The sequence below is a fragment of the Rattus norvegicus genome, chromosome 8 (assembly GCF_036323735.1).
Source record: "Rattus norvegicus strain BN/NHsdMcwi chromosome 8, GRCr8, whole genome shotgun sequence".
Lineage (NCBI taxonomy): Eukaryota > Metazoa > Chordata > Mammalia > Rodentia > Muridae > Rattus > Rattus norvegicus.
This window is the reverse complement of record NC_086026.1, coordinates 13,304,380-13,321,519: the sequence shown is the minus strand read 5'-3', so window position 1 is coordinate 13,321,519 and position 17,140 is coordinate 13,304,380. Positions and strand designations below refer to the sequence as shown.

Sequence of the window (17,140 nt, the reverse complement as noted above, 5' to 3'; positions counted from 1 at the left end):
GTGCCTTGATGAAAGGAATAAGAATTCTCCCTGGAGTAATTGACTTTGATTTCACAGGAGAAATTAAAATTATGGTCTCTATAGAAAGAGGAGTTGTAGTTATTCCTCAAGAGCACAGGATAGCTCAATTGATTATTTTTTTTAAAAAATATTTATTTATTTATTTATTATAATAAGTACACTGTAGCTGTCTTCAGACACACCAGAAGAGGGCAACAGATCCCATTACAGATGGTTGTGAGCCACCATGTGGTTGCTGTGAATATGAACTTAGGACCTCTGGAAGAGCAGTCAGTACTCTTAACTGATGAGCCATCTCCAGCCCAGCTCAATTGATTTTTTTGCCCCAGGTTTAAAGTAACAATCCCGTGTTTAAATCCACCCATAGAAATCAAGGTTTCAGGGCCACTGGGCCTGGAGCATTTTGGGTGCCCTCTTTAAAGAAATGTCCCACACTCACTCTATGGGTTGAAGGAAAACCTCTGCATGGACTCCTAGATACCAGAACTGATACCACTGTGATAGCTAAAGCCTTCTGGCCGAAGGCCTGGCCCTTAGAGATATTTCACTTCACCTTACAAGGAGTGGGAACAGCTACTGCTCCTCAAAAAAGCAGCAAGATTCTTAGAGAGATGAGGAAGGACACGAGGGATGGTTTCAGCCTTTTGTCTTAGAACAAATACCTGACAACTCGTAGGGACGAGATGTGCTCAATGATATGGGGGCTGTGCTGACTGCTTAGCCTGTACGAAACGTGATGAGGAAACAAGTACCAGGGGGAGGATTGGGCAAAAATTTACAAGGCAAACCTTATAGTGTAAGCAAAGAGCTAAGAATAGTTAGTGCTAAAACAGGCTTGGGAAATTTATCCTAAGGATCACTGTCAATAAGCCTCCTTACATTAAACCTTTGCCCATCACCTGGACGTCAAATGATCAGGTGTGGATTCGACAGTGGCCCCTGTCCAAGGAAAAATTGGAGGCAGCTCATCAATTAGCACAGGAGCAATTACGAGCTGGTCATATTGTTCCTTCCACACTTCCCCTTGGAACACACCCATTTTCGTGATTAAGAAAAAGTCTGGGAAGTGAAGATTATTACAAGATTTAAGGGAAATTAATAAAATTATGATACCTATGGGAACTACTCAGCCTGGTCTCCCTTCTCCTGTAGCTATACCTAAAAATTGGCATATGATAGTTATTGATTTAAAGGATTACTATTCCACTAGATCCTAAAGATTGTGAGAGGGGTTGGGGATTTAGCTCAGTGGTAGAGCGCTTGCCTAGCAAGCACAAGGCCCTGGGTTCGGTCCCCAGCTCCGAAAAAAAAAAAAAAAGAAAAAAGAAAAAAAAAAGATTGTGAGAGATTTGCTTTTAGCATTCTTTCCATAAATTTTCAGGAGCCTTCTCCTCACTATCATTGGGTTGTGCTACCTCAGGAGATGGCCAATAGTCCTACTATGTGTCGGGTACAAGTAGCCTCTGCCCTAAAGCCTTTGAGGTGGAAGTAGCCGCAGATTTATATTGTCCATTCCATGGATGACATTTTGATGGCAGGTCAAATGATGAAAAAGAATTGCTGACAGCATATGCTGATTTACAAGAAGATTTGGGCACTGCAGGGTTAATGCTTGCCCCTGAAAAGGTTAAAAAAATTTTTCCTGTATCAATATCTAGGTCATGCATTATTACAAAAAGGAATTTGCCCACAAAAACTTAAAATTAGATTAGATACACTAAAGACCTTAAATGACTTTAAAAAATTATTAGGTGATATAAATTGGCTTCGACCAACATTAAAATTAACCATAGGACAGTTGAAGCTATTATTTGATGTTTGAAAAGGTGATTCCTCTCAAAATTCACCAGACAATTAACTCCAGAAGCACATGAATGCTTAAATTTAGCACAACAGTCTTTGGAAGAGGCTTACCTCAATTATATTGATTATTCTAAGCCTCTCTCATTTTTTATTTTTGTATTTACTGGGCTTTTTTGACAGGATGGCCCTTTAATGTGGGTTTACTTACAAGCTTCACCTGCAAAAACAGTGATGGCTTATCCTCAGGCCATTGCCCAATTACTGTTCAAGCTCAAAAAATTAGCTTACAGACCTTTGGCAAGGAACCAGATCTTATTATCATTCCCTATACCGAGGAACAGCTACAATGTTTGGCCCAGGGATTTACAGATTGGGCTATTTTAATTTTTTTAAAGATTTATTTATTTTATGTATACGAGTACACTGTAGCTTTCTTCAGACACACCAGATCCCATTACAGATGGTTGTGAGCCACCACGTGGTTGCTGGGATTTGAACTCAGGACCTCTGGAAGAGCAGTCACTGCTCTTAACCGCTGAGCCATCTCTCCAGCCCCAGATTGGGCTATTTTAATGTGGACTATTATTAGTCAGTTTGATAACCATTATCCTGATAGTAAGATTTGTCAGTTTTTTAAAAATACATCCAGTAATTTTTCCACGAATTATTGTTAATTCCCCTTAGCAAAAGGCTTGTTTAGTATTTACTGATGATTCCTCCAGGGATGTGCTGCGGTAGTGTCTGAAGGGAAGGTAGAGGCTATAAAAATTCCTAATTGTTCCTCATAGCTAGCAGAATTGAAAGCTTTACAACTAGCTGTGGTTATTTTTCCCAGTGAACCTTGTAACATATCCAGATAGTGTGCATGTGTCTCAGACTGTTTTGCTCCTTGAGACTGCTGCCTTGGTTGCTCCTGTCTCATCCATTTGTGTCTGTTTTACAAGTACAGGCTTTGCTATGGCAGCATTGGGAACCTATTTCTGTGGGCCATGTAAGAGGATATTCCATGTTACCCGACCCCTTAGCATAAGCAATGAGTTGACTGATTCTTATACATGGTCTCCATGTTGTTATGTGTTAATGAGTAATACTGCCTATGATAAAGCTTTACAGATGCATAGAAAATTTCATCTTAATGTTAATTCTTTGAGGTTTCACAATGGAGTAAGTTGTCTTTAGTTATAAAGACAAGCAGCCCAAATAGTCAATGTCCCCAGTGTGCCCCATTTATTTCCTCTCCCAATTGGGAGTTAACCCAAGAGGGTTACAGCCTAATGATATTGGGCAAATGGATGTCACCCATATTCCTTCCTTTGGGAAATTATGGTTTGTCCATGTGTCTATTGATACCTATTCTGGCTTACTCTTTGCTTCTGCGCACAGTGGAGAGAAAATTAATGATGTTAAAAGTCTTGTCTCCTCTATTCCCTCACAGCTCCTCTCGGCTCCTTCCTAGACCTTGCTCGTCTCTCCCTAGGAGCTGCTTACATGCTCTTGGGTCTGGAGCTCTTTTCTTGTCCCATTTCTCTTGGAACTATCTGCCTGTCTGCTCTATCTCTCCTCACTCCCCCCACCCCCTACCTTCCCACTTTCCCCACCCCCAACCCCTACCCCTGCCAGTATATTGCAAATTATCTTGCTTCCCCCAGGAGCTGCCTGCTAAGTCCTACAGTTTCTCTATGCCCTCTTGGAATCCTCTAATCTTGCAGGTGGAGGTCCTGCTTGTTGCTCTTGTCCCTTAGGGCTACACAGTTCTCTCAGCTGCCTAACCCTTCCTATGGGTTCCTTTGTGACCCTCCTCCTTTTCTCCTGGGATTCAATTCCCTTCTTGAACTCAGAGATCTTCTTTCTTTCTTCCTTCCTTTTCTTTCTTTTTTCTCTATGAATGACACTTTATTCAGTCATTTTCGTTACAACTAAAACTCTGGGAGTTCAAAATTAAAATCCTTGCTTGTGAGCTTCTTGTACACACCAGAAAAAGTTTCGACCTTGTGATCCATGTGCTACTGTGTTTTGTCTAAATGAACTTTTATGAGCTGGCTGCCCTCCAGTTTCACATGGATTCTCTTACTCACAACTTCGCCAAGTCCTCAAGGATGGCGTCAGGCACTGCTTTCGGGGTGCAGCTTCTAGGGCATTTTTACTTATTTTCCCTATGGCTTTTCTGGGTTGGCTCAGGCAGAATCCTCCTCTGAGCAATGAAGACTACACACTTCCCACTGAACTTTTTCTCCAGTTCATGAACTAGCCGGACTTGGATTTTCTGGTAAGATTTCAGCTGAGGAACTGATGAAAGCTTTGAGATCAGCATCGACTTCGATTTCCTTGGCCTCAGTGACGTTGAGTTCCAGCAGCTGTGTCTTCAGATACGAGTTCATCTCCAGCTCGAGCAGCGCCTGAGAGACGCCAGACTCAAACTCGTCCGGCTTCTTGCCACTGGGCTTCACAATCTTGGCGCTTGAGCTGAACATGGCTTAGTCCTTACAGAGTGCTGGCTTAGAAAAAGCAAGATTTTCTCAAGTTAATTAAAACAAAACAAAACCAACCAACCAAAAAAACAAACAAAATCTGTGACTTATAGAAGGCTGACCGTCTATTGATACTGAACGGAGAAGCACACGGCGGGAAGACTGATGGCCGTGTGGTACTGACCAAGGGATTCTGGGTTTATAGAAATGTCTTGTTCTTAATCTGGCTGTTGGTTATCTGAACGCACTCATTTGTCAAGATCCACAAAGCTGGCCAGGTATGGTGGCTCAGGCCTATAATTCCAACACTTGGGAGGCTGAGGCAGGAACATCGCCATACATTTAAGGCCAACCTTAGCTACATTGTAAGTTCCAGGCCAACCCAGGCTACAGAGTGAAACTCTCTCAAAAAACAAAGCAATCCGTTATCTGGGATGACGGTGTAGCTAAGTGGGTAGAGTACTTGCCTAGCATGCAGAGATCCTGGGGTCTCATCTCCACTGCACAGAAAGCAGGCATGGTGGTGTGCATATAGTTCCAGAACTCAAGAGGTGCAGATAGAAGGATCAGAGGGATAAAGCTAGTCTGGGCTACATAAAACCTTATCTGAAATACATACATACATACATACATACATACATACATACATACATGGAGCTGTATACTTAAAGATCAGGGAGGTGGCTCAGGGGTAAGGCACTAGCTGTCAAACCTGAGGATCTGAGTTCAATTCCCTGGCACCAGCATGGTAGAAGGAAAGAACCAACCCTGTAACAGTGAATTAGTTAAACTGCTTTGACTCCTGGCAGGTCACTCTTCCAGCCACCCATCAGTGCCCTCTGGATTCTGGAATGAAGGACACACACACTCTCTCTCTCTCTCTGTCTCTTTGTCTCTCTGTCTCTGTCTCTCTGTCTCTCTGTGTCTCTGTCTCCTCTGTCTCTGTCTGTCTGTCTGTCTGTCTGTCTCTCTCTCTCTCTCTCACACACACACACACACACACACACACACACACACACACACACAAACACGCTCGAGAATGCCCTGACTAACTCAGTGGTTGGGCATTTCTAATCCTTCCCAAGGCTAACAAACACCTCCCTCTGGTATTCCTGAGTTAATATCTTTTAAAATCTATATATTTTTTAATTAAAAAATTTATTTCTGTGATACAGACAGAATTCTTACAGTCCAAATAAAGAAAACAGATCAAACTCAAAACACTATTAAATCATAAAACAAAACAGTATGTAAGACAAAGTCAAATAATATAATCCACACTTGGTAAGTTTATTCCCATCAATTATCACATTTCTAGTAAGATTTTTTAAGTCTCAAGTTCTAAACAGTTAATAACCCATTCTTTAAAATAGAATGGAAAGCTATGACCAACAGAAGACACACACGCTGGGCTGGAGGGATGGCTCTGAGGTTAAGAGCACTGGCTGCTCTTCCAGAGGTCCTGAGTTCAATTCCCAGCAACCACATGGTGGCTCACAACCATCTGTAATGAGATCTGGTGCCCTCTTCTGGCGTGTCTGAAGACAGCTACAATGTACTCGTATAAATTAAAAAAAATTAATTTAAAAAAAAAGAAGACACACACGCATTTAACACGTGGTCAAAATAAAAGGTCTTTGTTAAAAGCTGGTGACATCTGACGGTAGTAACCATATGGAAGCCACTGTTTGTGGCCATACTGTGTGCACTGTTGTTGACAGTAGGGCTCTGGTCTTTGCTGTGGGTGGTTGTTGTTACCCCATGACTGTCCATGCCACTGATTTGACCGATTGTCACTTGGCCATCTTCATCTGTTTTCTCCACCTCTAAACTGTCTGTTATCTTGCAGCCGGTTGCCTCTATTTCTTTGGTTACCACCAGCTCTGCTATTCCATTCCTCAACAATTGGAGGTGATTCAGGAGGGCGTTTCAAGTATTCCTGGTATTGTCATCTTGTGTGAATATGCTTGCAAACATCTCTTCAAAAATTGGAATCACTTCAGAACTATCTCACCTTAAAATTCTGTACAATTTTTTAGATCCTTCAGTGGATTGCACTGGAGAGACCTCAGGCTGTCCACATTGTGGCACCCCACACAGCTCTCCAAGGTAACAAAATGCTCTGGAATCCCTCAACTCTAAAATCTTATTTTATCTTTGTTGTCTTGGCTCCTCTGGGCAGCCCCCTATCTTTGCTGCCTACTATACTTATGAGTGACCCTTCTGGCAGCCACTTTCCTTCCTGGGGGCAGGGACATTTAGTGTTTGGACACGCAGACACCGGATTTGGGGACTGAATTAAGACAAAGCATTAGAACCAATTCTTAATACAAACCCCCACAAGCTATCCTCTGAGTTCTACATGTATATGCTGTGATATGTGCACACATCCACATACATACATAATAAAAATATAATATAAAATTTTAAAATTGTGTGCTTTGATGCCAGATAAATCTTATTTCATTATAATATCATCAAGATAAATTACAGTAAGCTGCAATGTATTACTGGCAAGTTTCATCATTACAGAATTGGCTGATATTAAACAATGCATCTTCACTCAGTTGGATCTTCATGATGAGTTTGTTAAAAACTGATCCAGTTGTATTTATCTATTTATTTAATTTTGAGACTCATTATGTACCTCTGGCTGACCCAGAGCTTGCTATGTAGACTAGGCTGGCCTCAACCTCCCAGAGATCCATCTGCCTCTGCCTCTGCCTCTCAAGTGATGGTACTGAGATCAAGTCACTCACTCTGTAGATCAGGCTAGCCTTGAACTCACAGATATCCACCTACCACTGTCCCGAGTGCTGGGATTAAAGGCACACGTCACCACTGCCTGGCTAGAGTCAAGTTTTTATGAGAGCATTGATATAGCTTAGCACCTTCCCTTGAAAGAAGAAAGCTAAAAGAAGAAATTTTGTTTTTGTGGATTCATCCTGTTTATAAAACAAAGTACAACAAGGAAAAACAAAACAAAAATACAAGGATAAAAAAATCACTTAAACAGGTCATGGGAAAAAAAATCCAGGCTTTTAAACTATTTTTTTTTACAAGTATTTATATTTAGGCATTTACTATGAGTGTGGGTATTTTGCCTCATGCCTGTGTACATGCAGGTGCAGTGCCTGAGGAGGCCAGGAGATGGTGATGGATCGATCTCCTGAAACTGGAGGTGTCTGTGAGCCATTTTGTGGATGCTGGGAACAGAACCCTGGTCCTCTACAAGAGCACAGTACTCTTGACTGCTTTGCTGTCTCTCCAGCCCTCGATGAGACCTTTCAAATACGAGAATTGGTGTAGTTCTCGCGTCTTTAAAAAAACAAAGTCTCACTATGTAGCCCAGTCTGGTCTGGAACTCACAGAGATTCTTCCGACTCAGCTCTGAGTGCTGGAATTAAAGGCATTTGCTGCTACCTGTAGCTGCAGTTCTGATCTTTGAGACAATAAAAATAACCTGAAAACGAGATCCATATGGTTTTTTACAACATTCTTTTCAGCTCTTTCTTTCTTGACCCAAAACAAAAAGTGAAACCAGAGAGACTTTTACAGAGTTACCCGGTATTTTTCCCCCTTAACGTCAAATTTACATTTTAAACTTAGCAGTCGTATCCTGGACAGTGTGGCTCTTTTCACTATGTAGGGTTTGGAGGCTGCAGGAGGGAGCATGTGGGGGTGGGGCTTTGGAAGGCTCTCCAGGCGCGACCCATAGGCTGCACATCTGTTTTCAATGTTTTGTAAGAGCCGGTAGCCTTGAAGTAAAAACTTTCAGTAAATGCCCCGAGGAGGAGTTGGGTCCAGGAAGTCACGCACCGAAAGGCCACGGAAATCCCCGGCCGCGGTGGTCACCAGGGGTGACGAGGAAGTGCGTGTGGTTTTCACCCTGGAGTTCCCCGAACCCTGGAGGAAAAGCACCACAGGCCGGAGCAGCCCTGGGCGGGGCGGGGCTGGAGCAGTGGCCAGGGCCAAGCTTGGGACGACTCAGAGGCGTCGCGACACTCAGCCACACCCCACAGGCCGGGCGAGGGTGCCACCTCGGAGATCAGAGGTCAGTGCTGGCGTGCCTCAGAGCCTAGGGAGAGGGCTGCGGTGAGTACGCGCGCGTGGGGAGCGGGCCAGGGTCCCCGTGGAGGCTCGAAGATCACCAGGGTGGCTAGATCCGAGAGAGGACCGGCAAAGCTGGGTTCTGGGCAGCCGTGGTCCTGCGGGAGGGCGACATGCAGGCTGGCCACGCTGACCCTGGCTGCCTAATCTTCCCCTCCCCCTTGCTGGAGCTCGAGGTATCTAACTTTCTGAGTGAGGTGTCAGTACCGAGGAGTTGGCATTTTAATTCATTTTAATTTGGCTGTGAGGAGTTGGCATTTTAATTCATTTTAATTTGGCTGCTGTGGGAGGCATCTGGGAGACTTGACACAGTGAGAACACTGGCATCTGAAGATAGTTTGGGGGAAGCTCGCAGTTGTTTTCTTAGTGATAAGCTCATTGATTTTTCTTCTGGGGGAGTGATGGGTGTATCAAAGACCATCTCACACTATAGCTGAGACTGGCTTGGAACTCCGGAAAATCCTCCTGCCTTAACCTCTTGAATGCCGGGTCTGAGTCACTGTACTCAGTTTCTCAGCAGTGCTCTTCTTAATCTAGTTGGTACATCTCTGTTTCTGTTTCTGTTTACCACGTGCCAGGTTCGGCCCTGGCTTAATAAGGGTGTATTTTTTACATTTAATCATCAGCTGTAAAAGCAGGTGCCATTACTATCTCCATTTGCACCGGGGAAACTGAGGCACATGTGGTTTTTCTGAGTCTCACTATGTAGCACTGGCTGGGCTGGAACTGGGTAAGGAGAACAGGCTGGCTTTGATCTACCCAAGTCTGCCTCCGGAGTAGTGGGATTAGGGGTATATCTGGCCACTTGGTGGCTTTCTTGCCCAGCATCGCGCTCTTGTTGGAAAAGGGACTGACTTGAAATCCTGTGATGTGTAACTCTAGAGCCTGGGAGTAAATTGCACGAGGCCAAGTTAACAGTCACAGGGGAAATTAATAAACGAAGGTGCTATGAACATGCTGGGCTCCGCCAACTGTGCTAAGAAATTCTTCAATGATAACTTTTGCTGGGGTTAGTAGTGCAGGCCTGTAATCATAGCGCTTGGGAGGTGGAGGCTGAAGGGTCAGGTGTCCAAGGCCAGCCTGGACATTGTGTCTCATACAACAGCAGCTAGGCACTGTGGCTGTGACTGTGGCTACTACAGAAGTTAAGGCATATTCTGAAGGAGATATGGTCCAGGGAGGAGAGAAAGACACATTTACCCCGCAGTGTCCAGGAGGTGGCACAGTGCACTGCCCCAGAAGGTGGGGACACCAAATATCCCTGGGCCTACTGGACATGGTAGAATAAGCAGAGGAGAAACTGGGGTGTCAAGGTCGCCTATAAGGAACCACTGGAAAGACAGAGGGCTCCTACACACTGATGTGGACAATGGCAGGAGTGGGGCATGCCTGAGAGGAAGTGTGCCCAGTGGCAGAAGTTAGGTTAACGCTCTCAGCACATTTGACTTTATGAATATGGAGAGTGAAGGTTGCTGACTGTGTCTGTGTGGAGATGTGTGGTTCATAAACAAGTGTTCTCCTGGCTTGGCTGTGGAGTGAGGGAGAGCTAGACTCAGGAGTGGCTGGAGTAGAAAGAGGGTTTTGAAGTATGTGCATTTGGAGTGGAGAGGCTTCAGCATGATTACTGTGTGGAGGGATGCGGGTCCTGCAGGGTTTGGGGAATGTGAAGAGGAGTCCTTCAGTGGGAGAGAGTAGGTCCACGAAGGGGCTATTGTTCTCTGAGATGGCCAGTATCCTTGTGAACGGAGGACAGGCAGAGGAAGGCAGGCTGAGGGCCTCACCTAGTGAGGGTTGGAGTCAGCTGAGTGAAACAGTGAACCTGGGGGAGGGACTGAGGGGTGTTTCTACAAAGGCTGCTCAGGATGTGGAGGAAACAAATGCTTCTGTGGCTGGGGACGTAGTCTAGCCTCTACAGAAATCAGTGGGACAGTCCCTCAAAAAACAGAACTGCCATAGGACTCAGCTCTACCGTTCCTCATTAGGTACGTGGAGGAGTGTGCCTGAGTACCCTGTGACTTAATCACTGCACTGTTGGCTGTGAGAAGACACCATGGCCAATACAGCTTATCAAGGCTTACAGTTTCAGGCAACAGTCCCTAATCCCTGTGATCTGGAGCACCGTGCATGGCAGCACACATGGAGGCATGGTGGTAGACCAGACCATCTCGGCTAGGGTTTACTGCTGTGGACATACACCGTGACCAAGGCAACTCTCAGACAACATTTAACTGGGGCTGGCTTACAGGTTCAGAGGTTCAGTCCAGGATCATCAAGGTGGGAGCATGGCGGCATCCAGGCAGGCATGGTGCAGGAGGAGCTGAGAGTTTTACATCTCCATCTGAAGTCTGCTAGCAGAATTCTGGCTTCCAGGCAGCTAGGACTAGGGTATTAAAGCCTTTGCCCACAGTGACACACCTACTCCAATGAGGACACACCTTCTAATTGTGCCACTCACTGGGCCAAGTACGTGCAAACTGTAACACAGTAGCTGAGAGCTACATCCTGACCTATAGGCTATATGACCTATAGGGGGTTGGCAGGAGAAAAGAAGGAAGAGGAGGGAGTGAGAGTGGAGGGAGGAAGGGAGCAAAAGGGAGAGGAGACTAGGCCTAAAGTGCGGGCTTTTGAAACCTCAAAGCCCACCCTCAGCCACATACCTCCTCCAACAAGGACATACGTCCTATTCCTTCTTAAACAGCCCACCAACTTCGGATTAGACATTTAGATGTGTGGGTTTATGAGGGCCGTTCTCCTTCTGTTTATTGTGTCACTATTCACTATGGGACAAATTGGATGCCTGTTAACAGGACAAAGAAAAAGTGTGTGTGCGTGTGTGTGTGTGTGTGTGTGTGTGTGTGTGTGTGCGCGCGCGCATGTGCGCACACATTGAAATACTATTCAGTTATAAAGAAAACTAAATGGTATCATTTGAAGAAATGGATGAAACAGGAAATCATGTTAAACAGAAAAAGGCAGAGGTACAAAGACAAGCCTGCCTTCATTTCTCTAAAAAGGGACAGTTAAAAACGAATGGGGAGGTGGGAGGGGCAGGAGAGGGTTGAAGAAAGGTCAAAGCACAAATATATATATATATATATATATATATATATATATATATATATATATATATATATATATGTGTGTGTGTGTGTGTGTGTGTGTGTATGTGTGTGTGTGTGTGTGTGTGTGTGTTTTACAGGAAAAACCACTAATTTGTTTATAATCACTATGCATTCATTATTCTAATGAAAGTGATTAGAAGCTGAGTTACTGGCTTATTCCTGTAACCTCAGAACTCAATAACTTATGGTACTGTGAGTTTGAGGCCAACCTGGGTTACAGAGTGAGTTACCAAGCCAGTCCGTGCTCTAACGTAAGTATCTGTCTCAAACTCAAAGCAAGCAAAAAACGTAAAGAGGCACATGAGTAGGATAACTAAAGCACTGGGACTGTTGAGAAATTACTGAAAGATTTCTTCAGAAAATGGGGCTGGAGAGTCGGCCCAGTGGTTAAGAGCACCTGCCATCTGGTCTGCCACTCATGGCTTCTCTTGGCGATGGTACCCAGTGCAGCATTATTCTCTCGTGCTGGCGACTGTAGCTGGGCCTTGGGTGTGCCACCATGTGCCCCAACCACTGAACCCAACTTCAATGCAAACTTGCATAACTTCTTGATGTATACCAGTCTCTATTTTGGAGACAACATCTTAAGGAAAAGGTCCTGATGATGCTTGCGTGTGATCCTAGCATTTGGGCTCTGAGATTATGAGTTTGAGGCTGTATTCAATTACAAAGGGAACTCCTAGTTCCAAAACAGGGACGGGGGGGGGGGGAGGAAAAGAAGAAGAGCGTTGTGTTATAGCCCTGAGGTATTTGACTTTAATTTCTCTATTTTAAACAAATAAGAGAAGGACACAAACCTTTCCACTACTACTAACTTTCTTCTCAGTTGCTTCTGTAAACCAAAACATTGCAACATGGAGACCTAAAAACCCTTAAAAGGGACTTAGTCTGATCTTGGGAGGTGGTTTTGTGCATGGACAGACAACTGTCTAAAAATGCTAATTCAAAGCCTGTAGTCTCGTTCTCTGACGTGTGGTTATTATGACTTGGTTGTCAATTTGACTTCTGGAAGGGAAAGGGGTTCTGTGGCTGGGGGAAAGTTTTGGAGTGCCCTTCAGAAAGTTGCCTGGCAACCTCCCATTGGCTGCCAGTTTAAAAAAATGTCTGGGGTGCTAGAGAGATGGCTCAATGGTTAAGAGCACTGGCTGCTCTTCCAGAGGTCCTGAGTTCAATTCCCAGCAACCACATGGTGGCTCATAATCATGTATAATGGAATCTGATGCCCTCTTCTGGCATGCTGCTGTACTTGCAGATGGAGCTCATATACATTAAATAAATAAATAAATAAATAAATAAATAAATAAATAAATCTATCTTAAAAAAAATGCCTGTGTTCAAGAAAGATCTCAAATGAGTGTTGCTTATCCAGAAGTTACAGGACTACAGAAGTTGGCTGAGGAGGTTGCTGTCATGTTGCAAGCCTTTACCAATCATAGAGGACAAAAAGGAACACGATGTTCTGATAGGCGTAACAAATTTAGATATGAGAGTTGACAACTGTTTACCCACAGGGCCACTGGAGGTCTTTTCAACAAACTTAAAGGATTAAAATGGCAGTGGCTACATTATTTTGATAAGTGAGCCAGCTTATTCAGAAAAAAATTCATAGAGTGACCAAGTTTTCATAAACCTGTGGAGTGAGAGGGTCGAGCTAAACTGACTCCATGACGGGCTTTGAGATGCCAGTTCAGGGGACTAGACCTAAATTTCTATTTCCCAGAACTGAACAAACCAGATCCAAGAAAAGCTACAGCCTGTGGGGGGGGGGGGGTCAGTCCGGAGCTTCCCGCCGTTTGGCCTGAGTTATCTGCTTTCCTTTCTCCTTTCGCCTCTGAGGAGGACCTCTATTCTCCCTTTTTTCCTCCCTGACATCCCTGTTGCTGTCTCTGCTCAGTTGATGCAGGCAGAGGGAGAGGAAAATCTTACCTCCACATGGAATCAGTCCCACAGTTGGGCACAAATCGCCACCTGATCAGGGGAAAAGACAGTTTATGACATACCTTCCCTTATTCCCTTTGCTGCTAACGATCTTTACAATTGGAAGCTGCAGAACCCTAAAGTCTCAGAAAAGTATCTGCTTTGATAGAGCTCTTTGAGTCACCAACTGCCCTGGAATGGCTGCTCCAGGTCCTCTTCACACGAAGAGAGAAAAAAGATTGTGGGAGCTGCCCATATGTTGGTTCCAGAAGCAAATAGGCTGCCACGTGGATCCAGGCCAATGCCTATTGGCCTTTCCTCTGACTTGGCTCTGACACTGATACAGGTAAGGAGAGACTCACAGTCTACTGCCAGTCTCTAATGGGGGCCTCCAAGAGGCTGCTAGATGGCCTACAAATTTGTCCAAAGTAAGTGAGGTAATGCAGGGAGGCCAGAGAGAACCAATCCACCATAAACATGGCCTTCAGTCAACCAAGCTGCCTCTAACATCTGCTGGAAACTTCAGCACCTGGACAGCTTTGTGGGTAAGCAACTAACTGAATCCGTGGCTGTAGCTGAGAAGGTTTTCAACAATCAAGTGACCCCTGAGGCTCGACAGACGAAGGACTGGTGAAAGTGCTGCCCCAGTGAGAGAGAGCCGAAATCCTGGCCTGTGGAAGGGGCAGAGGTAAGGCAGTCCCCACTGAAGGAGAAACCCAACGTCCATTACAGAGGACCAATGTGTCTATTGAAAAGAGGAAGGCCATTGGAAAAATGAATGCTCTTAAAAAAACCCAAGAGAAGGCACAAGTTGGAGTTGGAGGAACTAGGACTGAGGGTGGGGGCTCAACTCTCTTCTTTTCTTAAAGTAGAGGGGAAGCCCGTAGACTTTCTGGTGGACATGGGGACATGAGTACAAGGGGCAACAGGCACCAAGCCCTATCCATGGAATACCCAAAGGAAGGTGGACTTGGAAGTGGGACAGACAACCCACTCATTTATGGTCCTCCCTGGATGTCCAACCCCCCTGCTGGGAAGAGACCTCCTTATCAAAATGGGAGCTCAAATCCATGTTGGTCCAGAGAGAGTGGAAATACTGGTTAAGAATGGCCCCATTCATGTTCTGACATTGGCCCCAGAAGAGGAATACAAACTATTCCCTCAACTAGCCCCTTCTCCAAGCCTATTACTCCAGAGGTTTCTATCAGAAGTCCCCAAGGTCTGGGCAAAATTAAAAAACAAACCCAATGGGACTCACTGGACATGGGGCCCCAGTTCTAGTCCAGCTAAAGGCTGGGGCTGCCCAGCCTGAATCAGGCAATACTCAAAGCCCAGAGAAGCCAGAGCAGGCATCAGCCTGCACATCAACCAGTTCTGTGAAGGATTCTGATTCCTTGCCTATCACCCTGGAACTCTCCTCTCTTCCCAGTCAAGCAGCCTCCTTCCTGTGACTATGGACCTGTGCAGGATCTGAGGGAGGTAAACAAGCATATAGAAGACATCCATCCCCCAGTTTCAAACCCTCCTGAAAAACGTATGACTGGAATGATGCCTTCGTCTTGCCTCTGGCACCCAAAAGCCAGCCGCAATTTGCAAGATTTGGAAAGAGGCTTTAATGGACAACTGACTTGGACAGATGTGCCTGGAGGATTGAAGAACTCACCCGCTGCCTTTGATGAGACACTGCACCAGGACCTGTCGAGTGCCAGGGGCTACCCTCAAGCAACCTTACTCCAGTAAGCAGATGCCTCATTGTGCCTTTGATCTGGACAGTGCCAAGAGGCCACACCAGGCCTACCACAGGAGCTGAGTCACCTGGGCTACTGAGTGTTTGCTAAGAAGGCCCAGCTTTGTCAACTTGATGTCACTTATCTGGGGTACATACATCAAGGGGTGGGGGCAAGGCATGCAGTCAGATGCCTGTAAGCAAACCACCCTTAGCATCCTAGTTCCAGCAACAGAAGGAGAACAAGGGAATTTTGGGGGTCCACTAGATTTTGTAGACTCTGGGTGCCAATGAGATAGCAAAGCCATTATGTGAGGCCACCAGGGGTCAGGAAGATAAGATAGAATGGACTCCTGAGATGGACATGCCTTTTAAGACCTTAAAGAAAAGCCTTACTGGAGGCCCTGACCCACCTGGACATTCACAAACCTTTCCACCTGTATGCAGATGAAAGAAAAGGGTTAGCAAAGGGGGTGTTCATCCAAACTTTGGGCCCATGGAAAAGACCTGTGGTTTATTTATTTAAGAAACTGGATTTAGTGTCTCAGGGATGGCCAGCCTGTCTCTAGATCATAGCTGACACCGCCCTGCTGGTCAAGGATGCTGACAAGATAACCACAGGGCAGGAACTTGTTATCCCCATCCTCCACTCTATTGAGGGGATTTTCAGGAATCCACCCCGCTGGTGGCTGTCCAGTGGTAGACTGGTACACTTCCAAACACTGCTTTTGAACCCCCCTGTATAAGATCTAATCCATTACCCTAAACCCAGCCACCCTGCTACTCGACCCGTCCTTAGACATACAGCATGATTGCTCTATTGTTCTGGGGCATGTTCAAAACATTAGGTCAGACCCAGCTGATATACCCTGGCTGGGTGCTCAGCACATCTACCTCACAGATGGGAACAGCTTCATCCAGGACAGAACCAGGGGTGGGGGTGGGGTATTTGGGCAACTGCTTTGCTGCCAGGAACTTTGGCCCAGAAAGCTGAAGTAAAGGATCTAACCCAAGCTTTAAAGCTGTTGAAGAGGCATAGCTAACATTTACGCTTGACAATAGATGTCCCTTTGCCACAGGTCATGTGTATGGGCCCATATACCAAGAGAGGGGACTGCTGACTGCTAAAGGAAAAACATCAAAAATAAAAAAAATACTTGCTTTACTGGAGGCATTATGACTTCCTGTTAAGGTGTCCATAATTCATTGCCCTGGACATCAAATTGGGACATCAGAAATAGCCTGAGGAAACAGGCTCACTAATAAAGCCAAAAGGGAGGCTACTCAGACTTCCATTGCTCACATCCTGGTTACCTTGTCAGTCCTTGCACTCTCAGCTGTCTTCAAATATACTTCTGAGGACAAACAAGATCAGGCCAGATGCCAGGAAATCTACAGAAGAGAAAGATGATCTGCACCATCTCGTAAGGAGTTTGTTGAACAACTCACCCATCAAATTCATCAGGCCTTGCATCTGGGTCACCAAAAGTTAAAGGAATTGTTGCAAGGGGCAAAATACAAATTATTTGACTTGGAACACTTGGTCACCCCACCTGCTAGGCTGTGAACCCCTCGGGCTTCAATCAAGGAACTCTGGAAACCAGAATCCGAGGCCAACAACCAGAGGGCAATTGGGAAATAGATTATACAGAAGTAAAGCAGGAGCATATGGAAATAAATACCTGCTAGTTTTTATAGATACTTTTTCAGGATGGGTTTTTATAGATACTTTTTCTACTCTACAAAGAAGGAAACTGCCAATGTAGTGACAAAGAAGATTCTAGAAGATATCATACCCAGGTACAGTCTGCCCACCCTGCTTGGGTCTGACAGTGGACCAGCATTCATTTCTCAGGCAACTCAATCCCTAGCCTAGGTTCTGAGGACCAATTGTATGCTGCATTGTGCATACAGATCTCAGAGCTCAGGACAGGTAGAGAGCATGAGTCAGACCCCAAAGGAGGCCTTGACCA

The 17,140-nt window shown here is 45.2% G+C and overlaps 1 protein-coding gene and 2 pseudogenes across 2 annotated transcripts in view; 1 reads left to right on the top strand and 2 right to left on the bottom strand.

The window, feature by feature from the left end:
* Positions 1-3,507: 3,507 nt before the first annotated feature.
* Positions 3,508-4,303, bottom strand: Rps7-ps8 (ribosomal protein S7, pseudogene 8; annotated as a pseudogene).
* Positions 4,304-5,586: 1,283 nt separating this feature from the next.
* The window catches only part of Ramac-ps1 (RNA guanine-7 methyltransferase activating subunit, pseudogene 1), a 14,318-nt pseudogene continuing 2,764 nt past the window's right edge, over positions 5,587-17,140 (bottom strand).
* The window catches only part of Birc3 (baculoviral IAP repeat-containing 3), a 27,628-nt gene continuing 18,678 nt past the window's right edge, over positions 8,191-17,140 (top strand). The window contains exon 1 of one of the 2 annotated variants that reach the window (XM_006242503.5): positions 8,191-8,346. The gene's annotated coding sequence lies outside the window, so the exon portion shown is untranslated. Of the gene's footprint in view, positions 8,388-17,140 lie in introns of both variants that reach the window. The other variant, XM_006242502.5, reaches the window with a different exon arrangement.